The sequence below is a fragment of the Xenopus laevis genome, chromosome 8L (assembly GCF_017654675.1).
Source record: "Xenopus laevis strain J_2021 chromosome 8L, Xenopus_laevis_v10.1, whole genome shotgun sequence".
NCBI lineage: Eukaryota > Metazoa > Chordata > Amphibia > Anura > Pipidae > Xenopus > Xenopus laevis.
The window spans coordinates 13,993,323-14,019,124 of NC_054385.1; the positions used below are offsets into that span (position 1 = coordinate 13,993,323).

General features: G+C 43.6%; 1 long non-coding RNA gene across 1 annotated transcript; it reads right to left on the minus strand.

The window, feature by feature from the left end:
* Positions 1-1,517: 1,517 nt before the first annotated feature.
* Positions 1,518-18,689, minus strand: LOC121396880. Its single transcript, XR_005963239.1, has 4 exons — positions 18,402-18,689; positions 15,929-16,027; positions 14,462-14,692; positions 1,518-1,550 (listed from the first exon to the last, which is right to left on the minus strand). It is a non-coding gene; the product is annotated as an uncharacterized LOC121396880 (long non-coding RNA).
* Between the last annotated feature and the right edge of the window lie 7,113 nt (positions 18,690-25,802).

Below are 25,802 nucleotides of genomic sequence, written 5' to 3' on the forward strand. Positions count from 1 at the left end.
CTTATGTTTGGACTTTATTAGTGTTGTTTTAGACTGTGCAAGTTTGATCTGTACCTGAGCATAGTGATTGCTGTCAGTTCTGGGATAATCTCCTTATCTCCGTGACATCACTCCCAGCTTCAGCTCTGGATTGGCTGAAAGCTGCAAAGGAAGGTGATGTAACGGCTCAGGTACAGATGACCGTTATTTCATTTCTGGACTCAGAGGTAAGTGCAGCTGATCCCCTTTACTGGGAGCGGGCATATTTAGGAGTCAAGGGCAATTTCGGGTGTTTTGTCACCAGTCCATTTATATGTAGCTTGGTAGTGCATCGCTGCCAAATTTGTCCCATGGCTAGCACTCTAATTGCTTTGGTGGAGCTGCTTGTCATGAACTGTTCCAAATGACATTTTGTGTGGACAAGCAGGAAAGGGGGTAGTCCATTTAAATGGGCAGCTTGGCATGAACTTTCCTGCATAATACAGACTATGATGGTTAGATCCATTGTGCTCTCTGGCTATTACTTTATTTACATTGTGCATGTCTGTAATTGGTCACGGGATGCAGGCCTGTTAGGGCACTGACTATATTCCATTAATAACTGCTTGTCTTTTTATTTGGACTCAGACACCCTACATATTACACTTATCAGGAATTCAGCTGAAAAATGGCTTTCTGATGGCAGCCCTGCCCCCAATCTACTACAATGTGGTGTCAGTGTGCCTAAAATCTCCCCATCTGCCTCTCTAATGGGAGTGAGAGCAGAAAACTTATAGTTCTCTATAGAGGCAATGGTGTTTGGGTGTTTACTTTGTTTTGTAGTTTTTTTTCTGAACCATTCGACAATTTCTCTGCCTCTGCTGAAAGTCCAGGTGGGAGGCACTGGGAAATCAGAATAAAGGACATTACACTGCATTCAGCCCGGCAGTGGCATCTGGTGGGTTAACTCGGTGCAACAGCCACAGGTAGCCATGTGCACACTTACTGCACTGTAACTCACTCATCACACCTCTCTCTGCACACGTGCAGACAAACAAGCAGAATTAAGGTCTCACCACATGGCAGCAGCAGCACAATTTTGGTGGGCAGGTAGTTGCTTCCATACATGCCAACATATTACTTGGGTATAATCTTCATATACCCCTCTGCTCTGATCAGACCGTGTGGATGTAGTAGATCCTTCTCCGCTGTTGCAGTAGGTAGAAAATCAGTAAGACAGAGTAAGTCAGGGCACTGAGGTTGGCAGAATATCATATCACTGGGTTGCCCAAGCGCTGAATCCGAGTCTGGTGGAGAGGTGGGAAAAGATAAGTGGTACTGACTCCCCTCTGTGCTCCTCCATGTTCACACCAGGCTTTGGTGGTAACTGTCAAAGCTTTCTTTCCAAACCACTTCCAGCTTGTGGAATTTAATCAGATTCTCCTTCTTGAGTTAAACTCTGAGCTGCAAGGAATGAAATACAGTCCCACTTTCACTTTACCGCGTCCTTCTCAATCCTCCAGTTATTGACATCATTGTATGGGGAGCAGGTGACCTGTTTGCTGGTGGGAGCTCCCACGCCCCCTTCATATCTGCACAAAGAGAAGATCTATGTAAAGCCTGCAGTCCCAGTCACATTTAAAGGGAAAGTATTACAACATTACAGTGGTTTAGCAAATCTGGGTCATTTATAATGGTCCTGAAAGTGAGAACAGGAGGATACAATGAGTTTTAGGAGAAGTCACTGAGGGGTTCTGTGACCATTTAAAGAGAACACGGCTGCAGGCTGAGTTAGTACAGGGAACTCTGAGTATCACTCATGTATTAAAAATGATAGTGCTACGCACCCATTGTAAATTATAGGAATAAATAGAAGTCACTGGAGGGGAGTAATTTGACCATATAAAGGCACAAGGCTGCAGGCTGAGTTATACAGGGAACTCGGAGTATCATTCATGTATTATAATTTACCCCCACTATAAATGATAAGGATATTAGAATTCACTGAGGGGGGCTACATAACCATAACAAGGAACAAGGCTACAAGCTGAGTTATACAGGGAACTCTTAATATAACTCATGTATTATAAGGGTTAATGTACCCGCTACTGTAAGTGATAAGGATATTAGAAGAAACCGAGGGGGGTTTATGTAAGCCATATAAAGGCACAAGGCTGCAGGCCGAGTTATTACAGGGAACTCTGAGTATCACTCATGTATTATAAGGGATACATGTAGCCCCTACTGTAAATGATAAGGATATTAGAAGTCAGTGAGGGGGTTTATGTAACGATATAAAGGCACCAAGGCTGCAGGCTGAGTTATACCAGGGAACTCTGAGTATCACTGCATGTTATTATAAGGGTTAATGTACCCCCTACTATAAATTATAAGGATATTAGAAGAAACTGAAAAGGTTCTGTGACCATATAAAGGCACAAGTCTGCAGGTTGAGATATACAGAGAACTCTGAGTGTCACTCATGTATTAAAAGGGTTAATGTATCCCCTATTGTAAATGATAAGGATATTAAAAGTCACTGAGGGGTTCTGTGACCATATAAAGGCACAAGGCTGCAGGCTGAGTTATACAGGGAACTCTGAGTATCACTCATATTTTAAAAGGGATAATGTATCCCCACTGTAAATAAGAAGGATATTAGAAGAGACTGAGGGTGGTAATGTGACCATATAAAGGCACAAGGCTGCAGGCTGAGTTATGGAACTCGGAATATCACTCATGTATTATAAGTCATTAACTTGTTCATTAATGACTTAGGGAGGATATTGTAAGTAATGTATCAGTGTTTGTAGGTGACACAAAACTATCCAGCCCAATTAATTCCATCCAGGATGTGCCACTTGCAACAGGATCTTGACAAACTGGCAATCTGGGCAGCTAAGTGACAAATGAGATTCAATGTTGATAAATGTAAAGTCATGCACCTGGGATGTAAGAATATCCACTTATACCCTTAATGGGACTGCACTAGGCAAATCCATTATGGAAAAGGACCTTGGAGTCCTTGTAGATGATAAACTTAGCTGTAGCAAGCAATGCCAGTCAGCAGCATCAAGGGCAAATAAGGTCTTGAGCTGTATTAAAAGGGGCATTGATTCCCGAGAGGACGGGGTCATTCTTCCACTGTATAGAGCACTGGTAAGGCCCCATCTAGAATATGCCGTACAGTTTTGGTCTCCATCACTCAAACAGGACATTATTGTATTAGAGAGGGTACTGAGAAGGGCAACTAAGCTGGTAAAGGGTATTGAAAATCTTAGCTATGAGGAAAGACTGGCCAAATTGGGGATGTTCACTAAGGAGAAGAGGCACTTAGGGGGTGATATGATAACTATGTATAAATATATAAGGGGATCATATAATAATCTCTCTAATGATTTATTTACCAGTAGGTCTTTCCAACTGACACGAGGTCACCCATTCTGATTAGAAGAAAAGAGGTTCCGGCTAAATATTCAGAAGGGTTTTTTTACAGTGAGAGCTGTGAAGATGTGGAATTGTCTCCCTGAATCAGTGGTACAGGCTGATACATTAGATAGCTTTAAGAAGGGGTTGGATGGTGTTTAGCAAGTGAGGGAATACAGGGTTATGGGAGATAGCTCATAGTACAAGTTCATCCAGGGACTGGTCCCATTGCCATTTTGGAGTCAGGAAGGATTTTTTCCCCCTCTGAGGCAAATTGGAGAGGCTTCAAATGGGTTTTTTTTGCCTTCCTCTGGATCAACTAGCAGATAGGTAGTTAATAAAAAGAAAAGAAAAAAAAGGTTGAACTCGATAAACATGTGTCTTCTTTCAACCTTACTTATTATGTTACTATGTTACTATGGGATTGTGTACCCCCCATTGTAAATTATAAGGATTTTAGAAGTCACTGAGGGTAGTAATTCACCATATAAAGACACAAGGCTGCAGGCTGAGTTATACAGGGAACTCGGAGTATCATTCATGTATTATAATTTACCCCCACTGTAAATGATAAGGATATTAAAAGTCACTGAGGGGTTCTGTGACCATATAAAGACACAAGGCTGCCAGGCTGAGTTATACGGGGAACTCTGAGTATCACTCATGTATTAAAATATATACTGTACCCCCCTATACTATTAGAAGTCACTGAGGGGGGTTATGTGACCGTATAAAGGCACAAGGCTGCACACTGAGTTATACAGGGAACTCTGAATATCACTCATGTATTATAAGGGATAATGTACCCCCTATTGTAAATGATAAGGATATTAGAAGAAACTGAGGGGTTCTGTGACCATATAAAGACACAAGGCTGCAGGCTGGGTTATACAGAGAACTGTAAGTATCACTCGTGTATTATAAGGGATAATATAACCCCCACTGTAAACGATAAGGATATTAGAATTCACTGAGGGGGTTATATGACCATATAAAAGCACAAGGCTGCAGGCTGAGTTATATAGGGAACTCGGAGTATCACTCATGTATTATAAGGGATAATGTACCCCCCACTGTAAAAGATAAGGATATTAGAAGTCACTGAGGGGGGTTATGTGACCATATAAAGGCACAAGGCTGCAGGCTGAGTTATACAGGGAACTCTGAGTATAACTCATGTATTATAAGGGATAATGTACCCCCTACTGTAAATGATAAGGATATTAGAAGTCACTGAGGGGTTCTGTGACCATAAAGGGAGTTTATACTTACCGTAAAAGCCCTTTCTAGTAGGCCCCATGTGCCAGTGCAGACGTATGGGTTTTGTATTCATTCACCTCTGGAGGCAGGACAGAGAATTGATTTTTGGTACCTCCAACTTATAAACGTCAAACCTATAAAACTTATAAAACTTGATAAATGTATTTGGGGATACCCAAGTAGCTGCCTGGCAGATCTGTTCTGCTGTTGCCATATTTTGCAGAGGCCATTCTTGTAGAATGGGCCTTAACGGCAAATGGTCTGCGTGTGCCACTAGTATCATAAACTTTGTTTATAGTGTCAACTAGCCAACGTGCTATAGTCCTTTTTGACACAGCTTTTCCTCTGTGTGTTGCGGAATAGGAAACAATTAGAGAGCCTGATTGACTCTATTCTTTTGATCTCATGAGGTAGATCCTAAGTGCCCGGGCCACATCCAGCTTTTGTCGTTTTTTCTCTTCTCATTGGATGGGTCTGGGCAGAAGGAAGGTAAAATGATATCCTGGTGCATGTGGCGTTCTGTCACCACCTTAGGAAGGAACCCTGGCATGGTTCTGAGAATTGCTTTATCATGGTGTAATGTAAGCCACGGTTCCTTACAGGAAAGAGCTGAAATCTCGGATACTCTTTTTGTGGATGTGGTTGCAATCAAAAAGGTCGCTTTCAGGGACAACCACTTAAGTTCACATGTTGATAATGGTTCAAAGGGTGGTTGCTGTAATCCTGTCAGGACTAGTGGCAAGCTCCATGTTGCTAGCAGCTCCTTAAGAGGTGGACTAGCTCTGGTCACCCCCTTGATGAACTGCTGAACCGTGAGGTTCTCTGTCCATTTGATATGCGTGAGGGCTGTTAGTGCAGACACTTGTGTCTTTAATGTGTGTAGTCCACATCCTTTTTGGAATCCTTCCATCGGGAATTCTACCAACTCCGTCGTGTGTACCCTTTCCCAGTCAATATGCCTGTGTTCACGCCAGGACAGGAAAATTCTCCAGACCCTATGGTATACTTTTGTGGTGGATTGCTTCTGGGCCTGTAAAATGATGTTTATTGCACTCTGTGAGAATCCTTGTCTTGTCCAATACTCTGACTCAAGAGCCATGCAGTCAATCGAAGCATAGCTATGTTTGGATGTTTGATTGGGCCTTGCGTTAGTAAGTGGTATGAGTGGTAATCGCCAAGCTCTGTCTATTGATAACCTGATGAGGTCTGTGTACCATACTCTGTTTGGCCAGTCTGGGGCTATGAGGATTGTGGTTGCACTAGACTGTTTCAATATTCTGATCACCCTGGGTAGAATGGCTAATGGTGGGAATGCGTACACCATCCTGAACTCCCATGGTACCACCAGTGTGTCCACTAGTACTGCCCTTCGGTTGGTAGTTTTGCATTGTGTCTGGATGCCAACATGTCCACCTCCGGTTTTCCTCACCTGTGGGTTAGTTGTAGAAAGATCCCTTGGTCTAGCGACCATTCTCCTTGGTCTATTGATGTTCTGCTGAGTTAGTCTGCTTCCCAGTTTTCCACCCCTGGTATGAATCCTGCTGAAATGTTTGTGACCTTATTTTTTGCCCAAGTTAGTATCTGTGCTACATGTTTAATGGCTGATTTGCTGCACTTACCCCCCTTATTTGTTGACGAGACTGCCGTTGCAAGCTTGTACATGAACTGCTCAAGCTTGCAATGTGGTTGACCATTTTTCCAGATCGCTCGTAGCTCCAACACATTGATGGGAAGTCTGCTCTCCTCTTTGGACCAAGTTCCTCGGAGTGTAGGCCCCTTGTACACTGCTCCCCATCCTGTGTGACTGGTGTCTGTTATCACTACTTCCCAGGTAGTGCCTGCCCAACTCCTTCCTTGTAGAAGGTTCCCTCTCTCATCCACCAGGGTAGACTGTCTTTGGTTGTCTGTGTGATAGGAATTATCTGCTGTAGGTTCTTGTGGTTCCTGTTCCAGAATTGTAGGAAGTTGTGTTATAGAGGCCTGGTGTAGATCTCTTTTTTGGGTATGTCGCGGTTTAATAAGATCACCAATATTTTTACCTCTGAGATGGCAAATAGTGGAAAAAGTAACTGCTAGGCAAGGGCAGAGTATCAAAAGGCTTTTACGCCAAAGAGAGTGTTACTGGATTTGGCTTCTTCAAACCCATTATCCGATGGGACTTAATGAAGATTTCAATATGTCTTGCTTTTTTGTAGATATTTTATGGAGAAGATGTTTTTATTGTAATAATCTTTTTTCTTTTACAGATGAATACTACAACGTCCAGCGTAATTATTTATCAGGGTCAGCTATTCCTTGCTCCTGTTATCCCTATATAGCTTCTCACACTATGGATATTTTATGTGCGTTGGTTGTATATTGCTTATTTATGAAAAAGTGTTTTCTATGGCATTTTCACTCGAATAGATTGGACAAGTAATTATGACACGTTAATTGAATGATTTACTTGTGTATTTATTGGCACTTCCTTGTTGATTCCGTGTGCTTTCTCCCCAAAACTTTGCATTGCACTCCGCTTAAAAATAAATATTTGAAGATTTCTTGCATGTGCCATTGGATCTTTCTTGCTGTATGTTGCTGTGAGGTGGCCGAGCCTCTTCCTTTGTGCACCAGGCATCTCTTTGATTACATAGGGTGTGCGAGGTCCTGCACTGTTCCCACCCTACTTCGTGTGCCCTGCTTTGTGGGGCTGAGTCAGACAGAGTTAGGCTTGTTGGTGCTAGTCTTCCTGTTGTTGCGTGCCTGCTGCTGCCAGTTAGGTCTGCCCAGGGCCGCCATCAGGGGGGGACAGAGGGGACAAGTGTCCCGGGCCCGTGCATGAAGGGGGGCCCGGCAGTGCTGCAGTTTTGAAAGAGCTGGGTAACTCCTTACGAACAAAATTTTTGGGGCCAATTTTTAAATCGTATGGGGGGCCCTGGCGCCAGTGTTGTTTAAAAAATTATTTTTTGGGGCCCCCATTTTTTTTTAACTTGTAAGGGGGGCTCTGGCACCAATGTTTTTTTTTAAAAAAGAAAAAATTTTTGGGGCCCCAATTTTTTTTGACTCATAAGGGGGGCCCTGGCACCAATGTTGTTTTAAAAAATATTTTTTGGGGCCCCAATTTTTTTAAACTTGTAAGGGGGGCCCTGGCACCAATGTTTTTTTTTTTTAACTTATAAGGGCCCTGACCATCAATACCTTTTTATAACTTGTGTGTGGGGGGGGGGGTTACTTTTTTAGCGCTGATGTCTGTGTGATCTTTTAACTGTGATGTGGAGTGGGTGGGATCTGGGGTGGGGCTTAGGCGACATCGTGGGTGGGGCCCAGAAAATTTTGTTGTACGGGGCCCCGTGATTTCTAATGGCTGCCCTGGGTCTGCCTCATCTCGTAGTATTGTCTGTTGGAGTTTTTTTTGTGTATGGACGAAAGGAGCGAAAAGGTCTAAATTGTGAGGACCATGTTCTTCTTGCTGAGTTCCTGTTCGTAGAATCGAATTTAGGTTTTGTTCCCATTGGTGGGAAGGTAAAATCCCTCCCGTCACCTCCGATATTATTTGTTTCAAGTCTGGTCCAAATAGGGACTCTCCTGTGAAGTGATAACAGTCTCAGCTTGGATGCTGTATCTCCAGTCCAGTGTCTGAGCCACAAGGCCCTGCGTGCCACCACCACGTTTGCTGCGGTTTTTGCTGTCTGTCTTTGCTGCTGGCTGTGGATAGCTTCTCTACCTTTTGTTGTAGTTGTTGTCGCGATGTTGGTGGTTGTCGGGCCAACTCCTGCGCCCAATGTCTGGCTGTGTGGGCTAGGCCTGCTGAGGCTTCAGCTGGTCTGAGTATTGCCGCTGCCTGTGTGTAGGTCTAAGGTCTAAGGCAGGGGTCCCCAACCTTTTTTACCCGTGAGCCACGTTCAAATATAAAGAAAGTTGGGGAGCAACACAACACGTTCCTGGGTGTTTAGAATAAGGGCTGTGATTGGCTATTTGGTAGCCCCTATGTGGACTGGCAGCCTACAGGAGGTTCTGTTTGGCAGTACAAATAAAGGGATTTTATACTTACTGGAAAATCCTTTTCTAGTAGGCCCGAACTGTCAGTGCAAACGTGTGGGTTAATGTCAATCTCATCTCTGGAGGCAGGACAGAAGAATAAGACTCTTGACCCCTCCCCTGGTATATAAAGTGTGGCTCCACCTCCCATTGCCAGTTCGTTTGTAAAGCTTGATGAGGTGGAGTGTATTAGGAAAGTAGGAAGTAAGGTCACGAGACAGTTAGTAACATAAAGAAAATGTTGTGTCCACAGACCCATTACTAAAATCAGCCTGGGTGGGACTTATTGCACTGACAGTTCGGGCCTACTAGAAAAGGATTTTCCAGTAAGTATAAAATCCCTTTTTCTCTAGTCGGCCCTCCTGTCAGTGCAAACGTGTGGGGACGTCCAGAAGTTGTCCCGTAATTTAGGGTGGGTATTATAGAAACTTTTCGTAACAACTTAATGTTAAGTTTACTGTATAATGCAATAAACATGCAACAGTACGAAGCCCACAATAACACATTGAAGAATACAGCTTGCAATAAAACAATGCAAGTATTATCATGGCAACAATAAAACTTTGAAGAATACGTAATGTGTAGTCTTTTAACCACGGGGGCTTAACTGTGCCACCGCAGCCTGTAACACTTTGCGGTCAACCACGGCCGAAGATTAAGCAAAAACGTGGTGTATAAAACTTTATAAAAGTATTGGGGAAAAAAACACAAGTGACTGCCCTGCATATCTGTTCAGGTGTAGCCAAGTTTTGTAAGGCCCATGAAATACTTAGTGCTCTAGTAGAGTGAACCTTGACTTCAAAGGGCTTTGTTTTTGTTTTTTGTTTTTTTTTGTTTTTTTGTTTGTTTGTTTTTTTGTGTTGTTTTTACTTTCATAAGCAAAATTGATGGTCTCTACAAACCACCTAGCAATGGTTCTTTTTGAAACTCCTTGCCGTTCGTGATTTGCAGAATAACATAGCAACAGAGAGTCTGATTTCCTTAAGACTGCAGCCCATTTTAAATAGATGCAAATTGTTCCAATTACATCTAGTTTGTGTAACTGTTTTTCTTTATCATTCGCTGGATTTGGGCACAGGAATGGTAATACCAACTCCTGATTAATGTGTTAACTGGTTACTAACTTTGGTAGAAAACTTGGTACTGTTGAGAGGACGACTTTAACCTGATGCAAAGAGAACAGTCATTTCTGATACCCTCTTAGCTGATGTTACAGCTATGAGGAATGCAACCTTGAGTGACAACCATCTAATCTCCCAAGAGATAAACTATGGTCTCAAAGGTGGTCTTTGCAGCGTGGCGGACTGGCCTGTGCGGCTGAAAACTAAGAGCTTAGGCCATCTGTATGGAATTCTGTGAGTACCTGTGGTGTACTGTCCGTGCACAGTAAGTGTTTGCCATACCTTGTGGTATGCTTTTGTGGTGAAAACAACCTTTGTACTGCAAGGGCACGAAACTCGAGCTACAGCATCTCTTTTTTTTTTTTTTTTTTTTTCTTGTGTGTGATACAATTGGGCCTCCCGAACCAGACCATCTATTTGAGCATGGTCAGGTTGTGAGAAGTTCCCTTGGTAGAGGTAGTCGCCATGTTTTGGACTGTGACATGTAGACCAAGTCAGTGTAACGCAGTCTGGTCGACCCCCTATGTGATCTTGGCAATTATCCTCGATAGAGTGGCCAGTAGAGGGAATGCAACCATTTTATTGAAAGTCTATTGAAATTACCAGTGCATCTGTATAGCTAGACTGCTCCGCGTACCTCCCTGTTTGGTGATATAAGCCACCGCTTTGGCATTGTACTTGTAGTGGGCGGCTCTTGAGTTTGTCGGACGAGCCCTGGAGAGCTAGTTGCTCGTAGTTCCAGGATGTTTATAGGTAGCTGCGATTTTTGGGTTTCCCAACACCCTTGTATTGTGAAGGTGTGGTAACCTACTCCCATCTGAACTTGCCAGCGTTGTAGCTGTCACTGTGGTTGATCCCAACTTCTACCTTGGGACAAACGAGTACACACTGTCCACCAGGATAAACTCGCTCTGATTGTAGGAAGTATGGAAATGACCTGCTGAAGACCTTGGTGATCTTTGTGCCCGCATTGAGGGAAGTTGAGTTGTATAGTCGCATGTGGGACCTTGTATAAGGTCTCACTTTTTGTGCTGTCACTATATAAATCAGTAGTTGTAGTAATCTGCCGCTGATTCTCTGTCTTGTAGAGAAAAGACTGAATACTTATGATTAGTCTGTACTTTCTCGTCTGCGAATTTAACTATTTGTTGACTGGAGTTGAACATCAGTCTTAGAAACTGAATTGTTAGAGACGGCATGAGGGAGCTCTTGTGTTGGTTTCTCATCCAGCAGTACTGTTATGTCTGGTAGGCCCCACTTTTGTACTAGACATGCCAATGAATTTCTGAGCATCTTAGGTGTGCCCTAACCAGTGGCAAGACCTTTGTAATACCCTTTGAGCCGTGCAGAGACTAAAAAGGTAGTGCTGTAAACTGGACGTGCAGGTCTTGGACATCGAATTGCAGGCATGGCTGTGACCTTGTATGAATAGAGATGTGCAGGTATGCATCCCGCAATCATATGACATCATGAAAGTGTCAGCTTCCCTGAAGGCTAGGGTAGAGCGTATGGACTCCATGTTGAACTTGTGTTCAACACTCCATTTAACCTGTTGACGTTGAGGACTGGTGTGAAAGAGTCTACCTTCTATCTCACAAGGAGGGTAGAATAGAACCAGCAAAACGTTTTAAGTACTGGAACTGGAGCGATGTCTTCTACTCGTAGCAGAGAAAAGACTGCTCTATGTAATGCCTCTCTTCTTAGTGGAGAGAGCAAAACCAAAACAAATTGTTCTGGGGGGGGGGGAGAAATTGGACGCCCATGTCCATACTGATGTTGGCGTCGAAATCGAGACGCCCGCATGACGCACGTGGCATCAAAAGCTCTGAGAAAAAGGCGCCAAAACACAGGTACCAACCTGGTCGCCTTAAGGGAGGAATTATAAGAAACTATAGTTCGTTTTACTCTCACCTTATTAGTGTTGGCCATAGAGAGTAATAATAGGTAGCTCAGCATACCTTTTACTCTAATACACAGACAGTGTTGGCCATAAGGAGTAATAATAGGTAGCTCAGCATACCTTTTACTCTAATACAAGTGCTGCTGAATGGTATAGGCCCTACCAACAGCCTGGTGTGCACTGATTCCACTTGCTGTAATATGAGCAGGGAAGGATTACTGACCTCTGAATGACCTCTGTTCCATCCAGGGCTGATATCTTTAGGTGAATCCACTTGCTGCACAACACACTGCAAGGAGAATGGACTCTCATTGTCCTGAGGCTCAGCATCAACCCTTGAATGCAGCGGGTAGCTCTGCGTACCCTAAAGGTTGTGCCATATGACAGCTCTGCGTGCCATGTATTGCCTCTGCAACAGCAGCTCTGGAATACAGCGGGTAGCTCTGCGTACCCTAATGTGTGCCCTTCCTGGGCAGATTCTGCAGTTTGCCTGCTGTGCGCACCTGATGGACAGCTCTGCGTGTCCTCTACGTGTTGTGCCTTTGTTCTGTATAATTGAAGTGATCCAGATAATAAAATAAGAAAAAGAATGTAATACACTATAAAACCTGTCCTTCACCTCCGAGGCAGGACAAAGAACTGGCAATGGGAGGTGGAGCCACACTTTATATACCAGGGGAGGGGTCAAGAGTCTTATTCTTCTGTCCTGCCTCCAGAGATGAGATTGACATTAACCCACACGTTTGCACTGACAGGAGGGCCGACTAGAGAAAGTTCTTTTTCAGGTAAAGTTTGCCTTCAAGCCAGGAATTGAAAAATAAGCACCTGCTTTGAGGCCACTGGAAGCAACAGCCAAAGGGGTTGGTATGCAACATGTTGCTCACGAGCCACTGGTTGGGGATCACTAGTCTAAGGGGTCCTGAAATGCTGCCTCCTCAGCAGGTAAACCCATCTGACGTGATAGTCTGGCTACAGCGGAATCCACCCTTGGGGCCTTGTCCCACTTCTTTTGGTGTTCCTCTGGTACCGGATAGGTTTTGAAGAATCTCTGTGTAAGCGGAATTCTGTGTTCTGGCTGGGACGATAGCTTAGTAATGGAATTAAAGATTGGAAATGGTAGTTTAGATTTTTTCTGAACTCCTAGAAGTCTGTCTGCCCTTGACAGTGTAGCTGTCTCGTCCTTAATTTCTAGTGTCTGCATCATCTCCCTCAGAAGTTTTTTTACACACCTCAGGGGTTGTCGATGACGGCTCTCCCTCCTCCTGACTGGGAGTACTCTGGGTCTGAATTCTCTGAATTCTGACCCGGTGTTTCTTCCCCCTCCGTATCAGAAGCCAGTCCTTCTTCAGAATCTGAGGAAGGTGTTAGTGCAGTGGTAGCCCTGCGCTTCCTGTTTTGTGGTGCTGCTCTGCACACTTTTTTTGGGAGGTTTGGCTGTACTGTTTTCATAATCCATTGGATAAATTCCCCGATCTGGGCCGGTACTGGGTCTGATGTAGCTCAAACTCCCAGGGTGTTATTCCTCCTTCGTTGTAATGCGCGTTGTTAGGGATGTCCGTGACATCAGCACGCCACGTCAATTAGTTCTTTGGCGCAAAGAGAATTTTTTCGAGCACGTGGAGTAGTTCCAGGTCTAGCTCGTTGCCTAGCAACCCAATTTCGCCTGGCCATGTGGCCATTTTCTGCCTCGTGATTTTATGAAGGTTCTCCCCTCCCTCTGCGCCACTTCTTGTGCTGCATCTCTGTACCTGTTGTGTCCCTGTGACCTACGTTCTCTTACTTTAGTGGACAGCTCTGCGTGCCCTGATCGGCCCAGGGTGTCTCAACCACCGCACCATTATGTAGACGGTGCAGTAGGACAGCTCTGAGTGCCCTATAACTTCTGCACTCTCTAAAGACTCCATTGTGAGTTAAGTGCTAATCGGACAGGGCAGCTTTGCGTTCCCTTTGTCTGAAACCATTTGAGTGCCAGTTTACACTGCTGTCTTAGACGGGCAGCTCTGCGTGCCACTGGCTCTATTCCATGTAAGAGGGGAGGGAGAGTATGGGTAAGGATAAAAACAGAAATAAATAATAAAAAAATAAAAGGAAAAATATTAAAGCTACTGTCCTTAACCCCGAGGCAGGACAAAGAACTGATGTGAGGAGGTGGAGACTAACTATATATACAGTGGGAGGGACCAGGAGGTACCAAAGCTCAATTCTCTGTCCTGCCTCCAGAGGTGAATGAAGACAAAACCCATACGTCTGTACTGACAGTAGGGCCGACTAGAGAAATAAAGGCACAAGGCTGCAGGCTGAGTTATACAGGGAACTCTGAGTAACACTCATGTATTATAAGGGATAATGTACTGCAAATGATAAGGATATTAGAAGAAACTGAGGTTCTGTGATCATATAAAAACACAAGGCTGCAGGCTAATATGTTTTGATAGAGGCAAGGGGAAAGTGTTGGAAGCGTTACTGCCTTACCCTGCAGAAATAGGGGTTGGTAGCACCAGGTTGGTGCCTAATATATATGGACAGAGACAATGTGAAAGTATTGGAAGGGTTACTGCCTGCTCTGCTCTCATTTACCTACAGAAATAAGGAGCAGTATCTCTAGATCAGTGGAGTTCAGACTTCAAGCCCCTCTTTGAGACCCAACATTTGACCTGCCCCCTTTGCTCATAACAAGGTTACAGTCGTATGTAACTATTAGCTTTTACCCAAATCTCCCTTTAACTGATATGCAAGCTGGGATTTTAGGAGAATATAATGAATAATGGTTGAATTTTACCTTTCTGTTTCATAAACGGAATAGACATCTCATTACTGGAACATTACCATCAATGACCCCCCTGCTGTGAGACACAGTGGAATATACCATCCCATTCTTCAACCAATCATCTTCTTCTTTTATGCTGCCTGGGATTCTTATCTGCCAACAACATCCAGGGATTGTGTGATTTGTAGTTCAACAGTAGCTGGAACATCTCATGCTGGAAATCTGTCTGCAGTGATTCTCAGTCTAAAAAGAAAGTAACAGAGATCAGGTGGGAGTTAAGGCCTAGATCCCTTTCATTCTCCAATATGGCGGAACAGGAGAGAGCAAATCTGCTAAATGGACTGAAATGAACTTCTGCAGAACTCCAGTTGCACCCGCACTTAATAACATCTGATTTTCACATTCACTTTTTATTGTCCCTTTGTCTAATGGAAATAGTAAGAGGGAAATGTATTCTGATTTCTCCCCTTGTCTTATGTGTTACGTCTCTTACCTGCAGGGAAAAGGGGGAATGGCCTGACATTATATGGGACATAGTCAGTGAATGTAAAGCAGATATTCCATTTGTACTTTTGTTAGACCAAAGAGATGCCATAAATTATAGCAGCATAGGTATTCCCTGTACTAAGCACAATTCAGCAGGAACAGCCCCCCATTATGGCCCTATCACAAGAGTCTTAATACATTAAGAGAAGACCGTGGAGATGATACTTAACCTTTTCGGTCTGCCCAATTCTCCTCTTCCATTTTAACAACCCGAGTATTGAGTATTTTGATGGAAATAGAGAAGCCACCATGTTTATTCTGCTCCCGGGTGTTCCTTATACAGGCACCCATCACTGATCTTAAAGGGGTTGTTCACCTTTACATTAACTTTAATCTGATGCAGAGAGTGATCTTCTGAGACAATTTGCAATTGGCTTTTATAATGTGTGGTTATTGAATTATTTAGTTTTTTATTCAGCAGCTCTCCGGTTTGTAATTTCAGCAATCTGGTTGTTAAGGTCCAAATTACCCTAGCAACCATGCATTGATTTGAATAAGAGACTGGAATATGAATAGGAGAGAAACTGAATACAAAGTCTAGTAATAAAAAGAAGTGGTAACATTAAAGGTGTAGCTTTACAGAGCATTTGTTTTTTAGATGGGGTGAGCAATCCCCATTTGAAAGCTGGAAAGAGTAAGAAGAAGAAGGTAAATCATTCAAAAACTCTAAAAAGGAAAAAAATGAAGTCCAATTGAAAAGTTGCTTAGAATTAGCCATTCTGTAACATACTAAAAGTTAACTTGAAGATGAAGCGCCCCTTTAAATGTACAGCCAAATGGTTAGCGATTGATTGAGTGATGCTTAACCAAGTGGTACCCACCAATGATTTTACTCGTCTGTTAAAGTCTGCCTCTGTGTATTGGCATTGCTGTATAAAAGGAGAGGAGTGTTACACAGGGCAGGATGATCAATGAATGAGCAGTTTGACTCACTGGCTCTGGAGAGAGCTGTGCCGGGTTATCAGGATCTCATTCTTTTTTCCTTTCCTCCCGTTGGTGCTGGAGTGGTCGCCTTCTGTCATACTCCTTCATCTGTGGAGAAAATGGGACAGAGTTACACCATGCTTAGCTATGGATAAAGGGGAAGCAAACCAGAGTGTGAGCTCATATGGTTATCTCCCATAATTCCACAGTCTCTAAGTCGTATAAAAGTCAGTTTGAGGGTTATTGAAGTTTTGTTGCTTTTGTATCTCTGTCTACTTAAAGAGAATCTGTCATCAGTTGAGAAGGAAACATATTGCAGAAGTGGCAAATGATTAGGTGCTGGGTTACATGAGTAACTAAGTGCTTCAGTGAGTGCTTCACAACAGACCCTGCAGCTTTCACTGTGAGCAGAAAAACCTCTGTATCTATGTGTCTCTCTCACTGACAGGGGGCACAGGGGGTACAAGTGTACTGAACTTTTCAAAAGAGCCGGGACCCCCTTTACAGCGCCGAAGCCGTGCCGCCTCCTTCTGAAGTCACGAACAGCCGAAATGTAGAAGTGCTGAAAAGCCGAAGTCCCAAAGCAGCGAAAAGACCCGAAGTCACGAAAACACCCGAAATTGAAGTCCTGAAGAGGCGAAAAGACCCAAAGTCACTAAAGGAGGCAAAATTGAAAATGTTGTTGTACGGGGCCCCGTGATTTCTAATAGCGGCCCCGGCTGCTAACATTGCAACAGGGAGAAACGCACATTCCTGAATATAAAACATAATATAATTATACAATTATAATGCACCATTGTAGCCACAGCTTTGTCATAGGCAATTAACAGTCCATTGGATCAGGGCTACAGCTTCCAGCCCAAAAGCCAAGATGTGGATCAACAACATACAGGGTCGGACTGGGTCGGCAGCGATAGAAAAGATGTTATTTTAGATACTGGGGCATACAACTCCCAGCATCCTCCCTGCTAGTGCAACATACAGGAATATGTGGCACAACAGGATCAAACTTTTTGTTCTATATGTGACATTTGGTACTAAAGTTACACTTCCTACGCTGAATGCAGAACCCCCTGTACCCCCTCAGTGGTTGCCCCCATCACTGTCTCACTGATCTGTGTATGTCTCTAGCCATTGCTAAACTACCCAGCAGTCCCTGTGATAACTAGTAGCTGAGCTGTAGTTCAGTGACAAACACAGATCTAAATGGGGACAGGGGGAGTCCAGTCAGGGGTCCCAGGAGATCTGATGGGGGCGCTGGTTCTAAAGCTGCTTATGTTTGGACTTTATTAGTGTTGTTTTAGACTGTGCAAGTTTGATCTGTACCTGAGCATGTGATTGGCTGTCAGTTACTGGGATATCATGCCTTATCTCCATGACATCACTCCCAGCTCAGCTCTGATTGGCTGAAAGCTGCAAGGAAGGTGATGTAACGGCTCAGGTACAGATGACCGTTATTTCATTTCTGGATACAGAGGTAAGTGCAGCAGATCCATTTACGGGGAGCAGGGGGGGCATATTTAGATGATACAAAGGGCAATTTCGGGTGTTTTGTCACCCATCATTTATAGCAGCTTGGGTAGTGGGGCCATCGCTGCCAAAATTGTCCCATTGCCTAGCACTCTAATTGCTTGGGGAGCTGCTTGTCATGAAACTGTTCCAAATGACATGTGTGTGACAAGCAGGAAAGGGGGGAGTCATTTAAGGCAACTTGGCATGACTTTCCTGCAATAAATACACTATGATGGTATAAGATCCATTGTGCTCTCTGGCTATTACTTTATTTACATGTGACATGTCTGTAATTGTACACGGGGACTGCAGCCTGTTGAGAGGCACTGAACATATATTCCATTAATACTGACTTGTCTTTTTATTTGGATACAGACACCTACATATTACACTTATACAGGGAATCAGCTAAAAATGGGCTTCTGATGGCAGCCCTGCCCCCCAATCTACTAACACATGTGGGTGTCAAAGTGCCTAAAATCTCCCCATCTGCCTCTCTAATGGGAGTGAGAGCAGAAAAACTTCTAGTTCTAAGGCAATGGGTGTTTGGTTTTACTTGTTTTTGTAGTTTTTTCTGAACCATTAGACAATTTTATTTGCCTCTGCTGTAAATGCCAACGGTCATTTTCCAACTGTCATTTGCCAACGGTCATTTGCCAACAGTCAGTGGCCTCAGCACTAGAGTGGGGGACGGTTCAGAGAGGCTTAAGTAGAAAGACAAGTAGCACAAATCAGAAGAATAAATGTCTGCCCTTAGGATTCCTGCCATTATGGGTGCAGGGGGCACTGATCAGAGCAGAGCTGGTTATGGGAAGCAGGCACACTGGGTACATGCAGGGGAAAATGGATTCAATAGGAATGTGGCCCCTGTATTGATATAACCAAGGAATCATAGAGCATGATGGGATCTGTAGTCCTGTTACAAGCCAGCCCTCATCATGACATTATAAGCAATACAAATGCTACCTACCTCTTATGGTCAACCCTTATAGTGCATCATGGGAGATGAAGGCCCTTTCCACATGCCAGTGATAAAAGTCTACAGCCTGGTTGCCCAACATTTTTGTCAGCTAAATAGCACACGCAACAGCAGTCAGCGTCCCTCACTTCCAGTAAAAGCCTTATAGTGGGTACAGACCTCACAGTGCATTATGGGATCTGTAGTTTATGCATTGGCATTAATTTGCTCCTTCTAACAGTCTCTTATTTCTCCCCAAAAAGTGAAATATCCCGAGAGATTTGAGAGAGATAGCGATTTGAGAGAGAGATATCGATTTGAGAGAGAGACAGAGATTTGAGAGAGACAGTGAAAGAAGAAGAGAGAGAGCAGCAAAGAGAAGAGAAGAAGAGAAGAAGACAAAGAAGAAAGAAGACTTCAGTGACCCCCTGCCAGAGATAACATCTTCCCATTTGGGATCCTCTGGACAAAGGTACTGCTCCTGTATTTCCCCCTCTATAACATGTGCTTGGAACAGTAAGATTAGCTTATCCCTTGGCTGTAGGAGTTGCCATGTTGCTCATTATAGATGTAGCTATAGCTGTTCTTCTTTATTCTCACCTGTAGATTTGTGAGTCGGGGGATTCATCTTTTATCTGTCCCTGTACATGGCAGTCCCCCCAGGTTGGTCCCAACCCACTATTGTCCCTGAAATTGACTGTACAGCCCCACCCCAGCAATGCACTTTATCCCACTACTTAAAACTGGACTGTATGTTTTCCAATTCCAGGGCACCCCTAACATTGGGCTCCGCTGGAGGTGGGGCAAATAATGTATTATGCAATTTAGAGCAGATGGGGAGCCAATCAGAGCATTAGAAAAGTTACAGTTCAACAGGTTCATTAAAAGCACAATAAAATAGGGCTCATTTACTATTGCGCTGGGCATAATATCATGGCAAGTAAATCCTATTAGTAAATGTGCTTGTTCCTATGTGCTGTCTCTATACATATGGCACCTCTCCACATTAACTCTAACCTTCCCAAATCTCTATTTTATATTACAGGGGTGTCAGAGATGGGCCTGCGTGCCATCATGGACCGCCTTTCCATAAAAGGCAATCAGAAGGTAAGTCTGCTCTCTAAAGTGGCTGCTGACAAAGGTACCCGAGGGGTTAAAGGGGATACTAACCCAATGATAAACATTGTGTATCTTCCATGTAAATGTGATTAAATAGAAATATAACAGGGTTTAGCTTAGTGTTTGCCCCGAGTGTTACAATTCCCATATTTAGTGTTAGAACTTACTAGTGAGAGTTGCCATGTTATTTGCTCTGTCTATAGAGATCAATGTAACAGCTCCCCTAGTGGTAATAAATACATATTGCTTTGCTTATTGTGCCTAAGGGAAGAAATTGTTTCTCTCATTATTACTGGGAATTAAACACAAACTGCTGGAAACCTTAATGTCTTCTTGTTTCTTACATTTCTCTAGGGCTTAGAGTGGATCTACATGGAGGAGGAGGGGATCTGTGAGATCATGGAGTTTGAGGGACCACTGGCGGCCCTTTATTTGAAGTGCATGAGGCAGGACATCATATGCCAAATGAAATGGGCACTCTATGATTATGGGATGGCCAAAGAAAGCATGAGAAACACCAGGTGGTGGAAGATGAGGTTGATGTCCGAGTTCCAGCAGGACAAGAGGAAGGCCAAAGCCCAACTGAGATACCTCTATAAAACACTAGAGGCGATGAACCAGGCCATTCTCAGAAGAACATGGAGAGATATCCAGGTACAGTGTCTAATGAATATATTTCTTAAAATATTACTATTTTGTAATGGAAATTATAAGGGGCTGATGTATTAAAATCCATCACAATGCTGCGATTTTGTACAAAACAACCACAAAAAGAACATAACTCCTGCGCAGCTGAAACCTATTGAGATGCCATAGAAACCAATGGGAAGTGTATCTTCATCATTTTGGCAAGGAATTGGGATGGATCAAAAGGCTTGAAAATGCAGAGAAACCTGCGATTTGCAATTTGTCCCATAATCACAGAAAGTCGAGGGAAATGGTGCAAACTCATATAGTAATGTTAATTTGCTTAACTGCCATATTTCTGATTAAAATGCCCAAAAATATAATAGCATTTCTACAGAGATATCACTTGCTAATGTAAAAACCTGTGGCATGAGTTTAACGTTATTTTGTTTGGTTTTGCAGACAGCCCTCGCAACCACCAAGCGGCCACCAACACCACCGGCAGTTTCCTCGGTACCAAGTACCGATGCCCCTCTGTGTAGGTTATCTTCATGACACAGAGGTGAGTGAGCCATTCGCAATTCCACCAGCGCTGCCTCCACTCTAATCCACCATAATTCCACACGTGGTGCTCCCTCCTGATAACTAAAATATGGTCCCATAGACAGGAGCACCCTTAAGCCACTTGGTAGACCCTGCATTCCTTTCCACTCCATCCCTCGGGCTGTAGAAGCTGGGTCTACAGTCTGCCTGCGGTCCAATCAAATGGAATGGAATACAGTGTTCACCTAGCAGCTTAATGGTGCTCATGTGTATGCTGCCATATTCCCCTCTGTTTCAACTTCCTCCACCGTAATTCCAACAGCGGTGCCCCCCACTTACACCTAAAATATGGTTCCATAGACAGGAGCACCCTTAAGATGCTCGGTAGACTCTGCATTTCTTTTCATTCCATCCCACAGTCTGCAAAGCCGGGTCTGCTGGCTGCTTGGGTCCAATAGAATGAAAGGAATGCAGTGTTCACCTAGCAGCTTAATGGCGCTCATGTGTATGCTGCCATATTACATTCTATTTCCATTCCCTCCACCTGAATTCCAACAGCGGTGCCCCTTCTTTTACCCAAAATATGGTTCCATAGACAGGAGCACCTTTAAGCTACTCGGTAGACCCTGCATTCCTTTTCACTCCATCCCTCAAGACTGCAGAGGCCGGGTCTGTAGGCTACTTGTGGTCAAATGGAATGGAGAGGAATGCAGTGTTCACCTGGCAGCTTAATGGCGCTAATGTATATGCTGCCATATTCCCTTCTGTTCCCCTCACCCTGCTTCCCTTGCTTTAATTTGGCGCATTGATCCTGGGAGCAAATTCGATCGCCGTTAAGGGGTCAGGAAGGAATTTTTCCCTCTAGTGAAGCTTGCTAGAGGGTTTTTGCCTTCCTCAGGATCAAATAGCGCAGGTTTTCTAATTATTGTCAATAAAACTGTGACTTACACAGATTTAACACCAAGCTGCTGTGTGTCTTTATTCTGGGTACTGGTCACATTTGGGAGGGGTAACATATAGATGGGGTGGGGGATGTGAGAATGTAATGAATAAGCAGAGAAAAAACAAAGAAAAGTTAAAGAAGAATGAAAGTGAAATTTACCTATGTTCTTGTTTTATAAGAAACCCTGCTTTCCATGGTATATGTCAGTGTGATTCCTAATACCCTGCCCAGCAGTTCAGTACCTGTCAGTGACACATGCCAGTCCTCCTGTGGGTACAGCTGCTCCACCAAGCATTCTTACACTGGGCTAACGGGTTGGAGATTCTGTTTCTAATGGTCATTCCTCGGAATCTCCCACCATTCCCCATCATGGAATGTAGCCTGTATACTCTGTGTACTGTGTACCCACTGGCACATACAGACATAACAACAAAGCTGGAGGGAAAGATAAAAATATATATAACATATAATTTAGTTTAATGTGATACTCACGCTCAAATGTATCATAGTAAGAACAAATCCTTCTAAAAGGGAAGTAAAAACACAAGACAAATTAAAAAAAATTAATAGATAATAAAAGGCAGTGTCCAATAATGGTGGCTTGCACTTGTTCTTTGCACGCTGCCTTCCACTTAATTAATGAACCCTAGGTCTTACTGACACATTTAAGTACTATGTAGGCCAGACCATATGCACTTAAAAGGTGCACAACCACATCTGTATACATACATTGGTGAACAGGACCCCTACTGAAAGGTGGCCAAGGGAAAAAGAAACATTGGGGTTCAGTGGAACTTACCTCTAAAGTTCAGCAGCAAGTCTTCTTCACCCCCCTCCAGGGGCTTCTTATCCGGCAGCTCCTTCCTCCTTCTCCAGCAGCAGCAGCAGAGTCAGCATCAGCAGCAGATTCTTCTTCCCCGGGCCCTCTTGTAAGTTGAAATCCACTAGGCCTAGGACGACTGTGCCCCAATGATGGTAGCCCTGTGCAGAATGAGAGAGAGAAAGAAAGAGTGAGAGAGACCCCTCTGCCTCTTGCTGAACAACAACTCCCAGAAGGAAGTAAAGTCCAGGTGGGAGGCACTGGGAAATCAGAATAAAGGACATTACACTGCATTCAGCCCGGCAGTGGCATCTGGTGGGTTAATGCGGTGCAACAGCCACAGGTAGCCATGTGCACACTTACTGCACTGTAATGCTCACTCACTCACACTCTATCTCTCACACGTGCAGACAAACAAGCAGAATTAAGGTCTCACTCACAATGCAGCAGCAGCAGCAGCAGCACAATTTTGGTGGGCAGGTAGTTGCTTCCATACATACATACCAACATATTACTTGGGTATAATCTCCCATAATCCCTCTGCTCTGATCAGACCTTGTGGGATGTAGTAGATCCTTCTCCGCTGGTGCAGTAGGTAGAAAATTAGTAAAGAAGAGTAAGTCAGGGCACTGAGGTTGGCAGAATATCATATCACTGGGTTGTCCAAGCGCTGAATCTGAGTCTGGTGGAGAGGTGGGAAAAGATAAGTGGTACTGACTCCCCTCTGTGCTCCTCCATGTGTCACACCAGGCTTTGGTGGTAACTGTTCAAAGCTTTCTCTCCAACCACTTCCAGCTTGTGGAAATTTAATCAGATTCTCCTTCTCGAGTTAAACTCTGAGCTGCAAGGAATGAAATACAGTCCCACTTTCACTTTACCGTCCTTCTCAATCCTCCAGTTATTGACATCATTGTATGGGGAGCAGGTGACCTGTTGCTGGTGGGAGCTCCCACGCCCCCTTCATATCTGCACAAAGAGAAGATCTATGTAAGCCTGCAGTCCAGTCACATTTAAAGGGAAAGTATTACATTACAGTGGTTTAGCAAATCTGGGTCATTTATAATGCCCTGCAAGTAAGAACAGGAGGATACAATGAGTTTAGGAGAAGTCACTGACGGGTTCTGTGACCATTTAAAGAGACATGGCTGCAGGCTGAGTTATACAGGGAACTCTGAGTATCACTCATGTATTAAAAGGGATAGTGTACCCCCCATTGTAAATTATAAGGATAATAGAAGTCACTGAGGGGAGTCATTTGACCATATAAAGGCACAAGGCTGCAGGCTGAGTTATACAGGGAACTTGGAGTATCATTCATGTATTATAATTTACCCCCACTATAAATGATAAGGATATTAGAATTCACTGAGGGGGGCTACATGACCATAACAAGGCTACAAGCTGAGTTATACAGGGAACTCTTAATATAACTCATGTATTATAAGGGTTAATGTACCCCCTACTGTAAATGATAAGGATATTAGAAGTCACTCAGAGGTTGCTCTGTGACCATATAAAGGCACAAGGCTGCAGGCTGAGTTATACAGGGAACTCTGAGTATCACTCATGTATTATAAGGGTTAATGTACCCCCTACTGAAATGATAAGGATATTAGAAGTCAGTGAGGGGGTTTATGTAACCATATAAAGGCACAAGGCTGCAGGCTGAGTTATACAAGGAACTCTGAGTATCACTCATGTATTATAAGGGTTAATGTACCCCCTACTATAAATTATAAGGATATTAGAAGAAACTGAAAAGGTTCTGTGACCATATAAAGGCACAAGTCTGCAGGTTGAGATATACAGAGAACTCTGAGTGTCACTCATGTATTAAAAGGGTTAATGTATCCCCTATTTAAATAATAAGGATATTAAAAGTCACTGAGGGGTTCTGTGACCATATAAAGGCACAAGGCTGCAGGCTGAGTTAAACAGAGAACTCTAAGTATCACTCATATTTTAAAAGTGATAATGTATCCCCACTGTAAATGAGAAGGATATTAGACGATACTGATGGGGGTTCTGTAACCATAATGTACCCCCTACTGTAAATGATAAGGATATTAGAAGAGACTGAGGGTGGTAAAGTGACCATATAAAGACACAAGGCTGCAGGCTGAGTTATACAGGTAACTCGTAATATCATTCATGTATTATAATGTACCCCCCACTGCGAATGATAAGGATATTAGAAGTCACTGAGGGGGGTTCTGTGACCATATAAAGACACAAGGCTGCAGGCTGAGTTATACAGGGAATTCTTAGTAGCACTCATGTATTATAATGGACAATGTACCCCCTACTCTAAATGATAAGGATATTAAAAGTCAACGAGGGGTTCTGTGACCATATCAAGGCACAAGACTGCAGGCTGAGTTATACGGGGAACTCTGAGAATCACTTATGTATTAAAATATATGCTGTACCCCCCACTGTAAATGATAAGGATATTAGAAGTCACTGAGGGGGGTTATGTGACCATATAAAGACACAAGGCTGCAGGCTGAGTTATACAGGGAACTCTGAGTATCACCTTTGTATTACAAGGAATAATGTACCCCCTACTCACAAAAGGGGCCTTATGCGACCATATAAAGGCACAAGGTTGCAGGCTGAGTTATACAGGGAACTCTGAGAAGCAATCATGTATTATAAGGGATAATGTACCCCCTACTGTAAATGATAAGGATATTAGAAGTCACTGTGGGGTTCTGTGACCATATAAAGACACAAGGCTGCAGGCTGAGTTATACAGGGAACTCTGAATATCACTCATGTATTATAAGGGATAATGTACCCCCCACTGTAAAAGATAAGGATATTAGAAGTCACTGAGTGGGGTTATGTGACCATATAAAGACACAAGGCTGCAGGCTGAGTTCTACAGGGAACTCTGAGTATCACTCATGTATTATAAGGGATAATGTACCCCCTACTGTAAATGATAAGGATATTAGAAGTCACTCAGAGGTTGTTCTGTGACCATATAAAGGCACAAGGCTGCAGGCTGAGTTATACAGGGAACTCTGAGTATCACGCATGTATTATAAGGGATAATGTACCCCCTACTGTAAATGATAAGGATATTAGAAGTCACTGAGGGGCTCAGGTATTATAAGGGATAATGTACCCCCTACTGTAAATGACAAATGTGTTGGGGAATAGAGAGGTGAGTGATGGTATATTATCTGTCCCTGGCAGTACCCGGCACCCTTGTTACCTTGAGAAACTCTAGGAGAACCCCTGCCAAGACCAAAGTCTGGCCGCAGAATTTCTATGTCTCTCTCAATTTTCTGTTAGAACAAAGTGAAAGACGTCCTGTCTCCTTGAGGACACTAGAAAAACTTTAGTCCTCCAG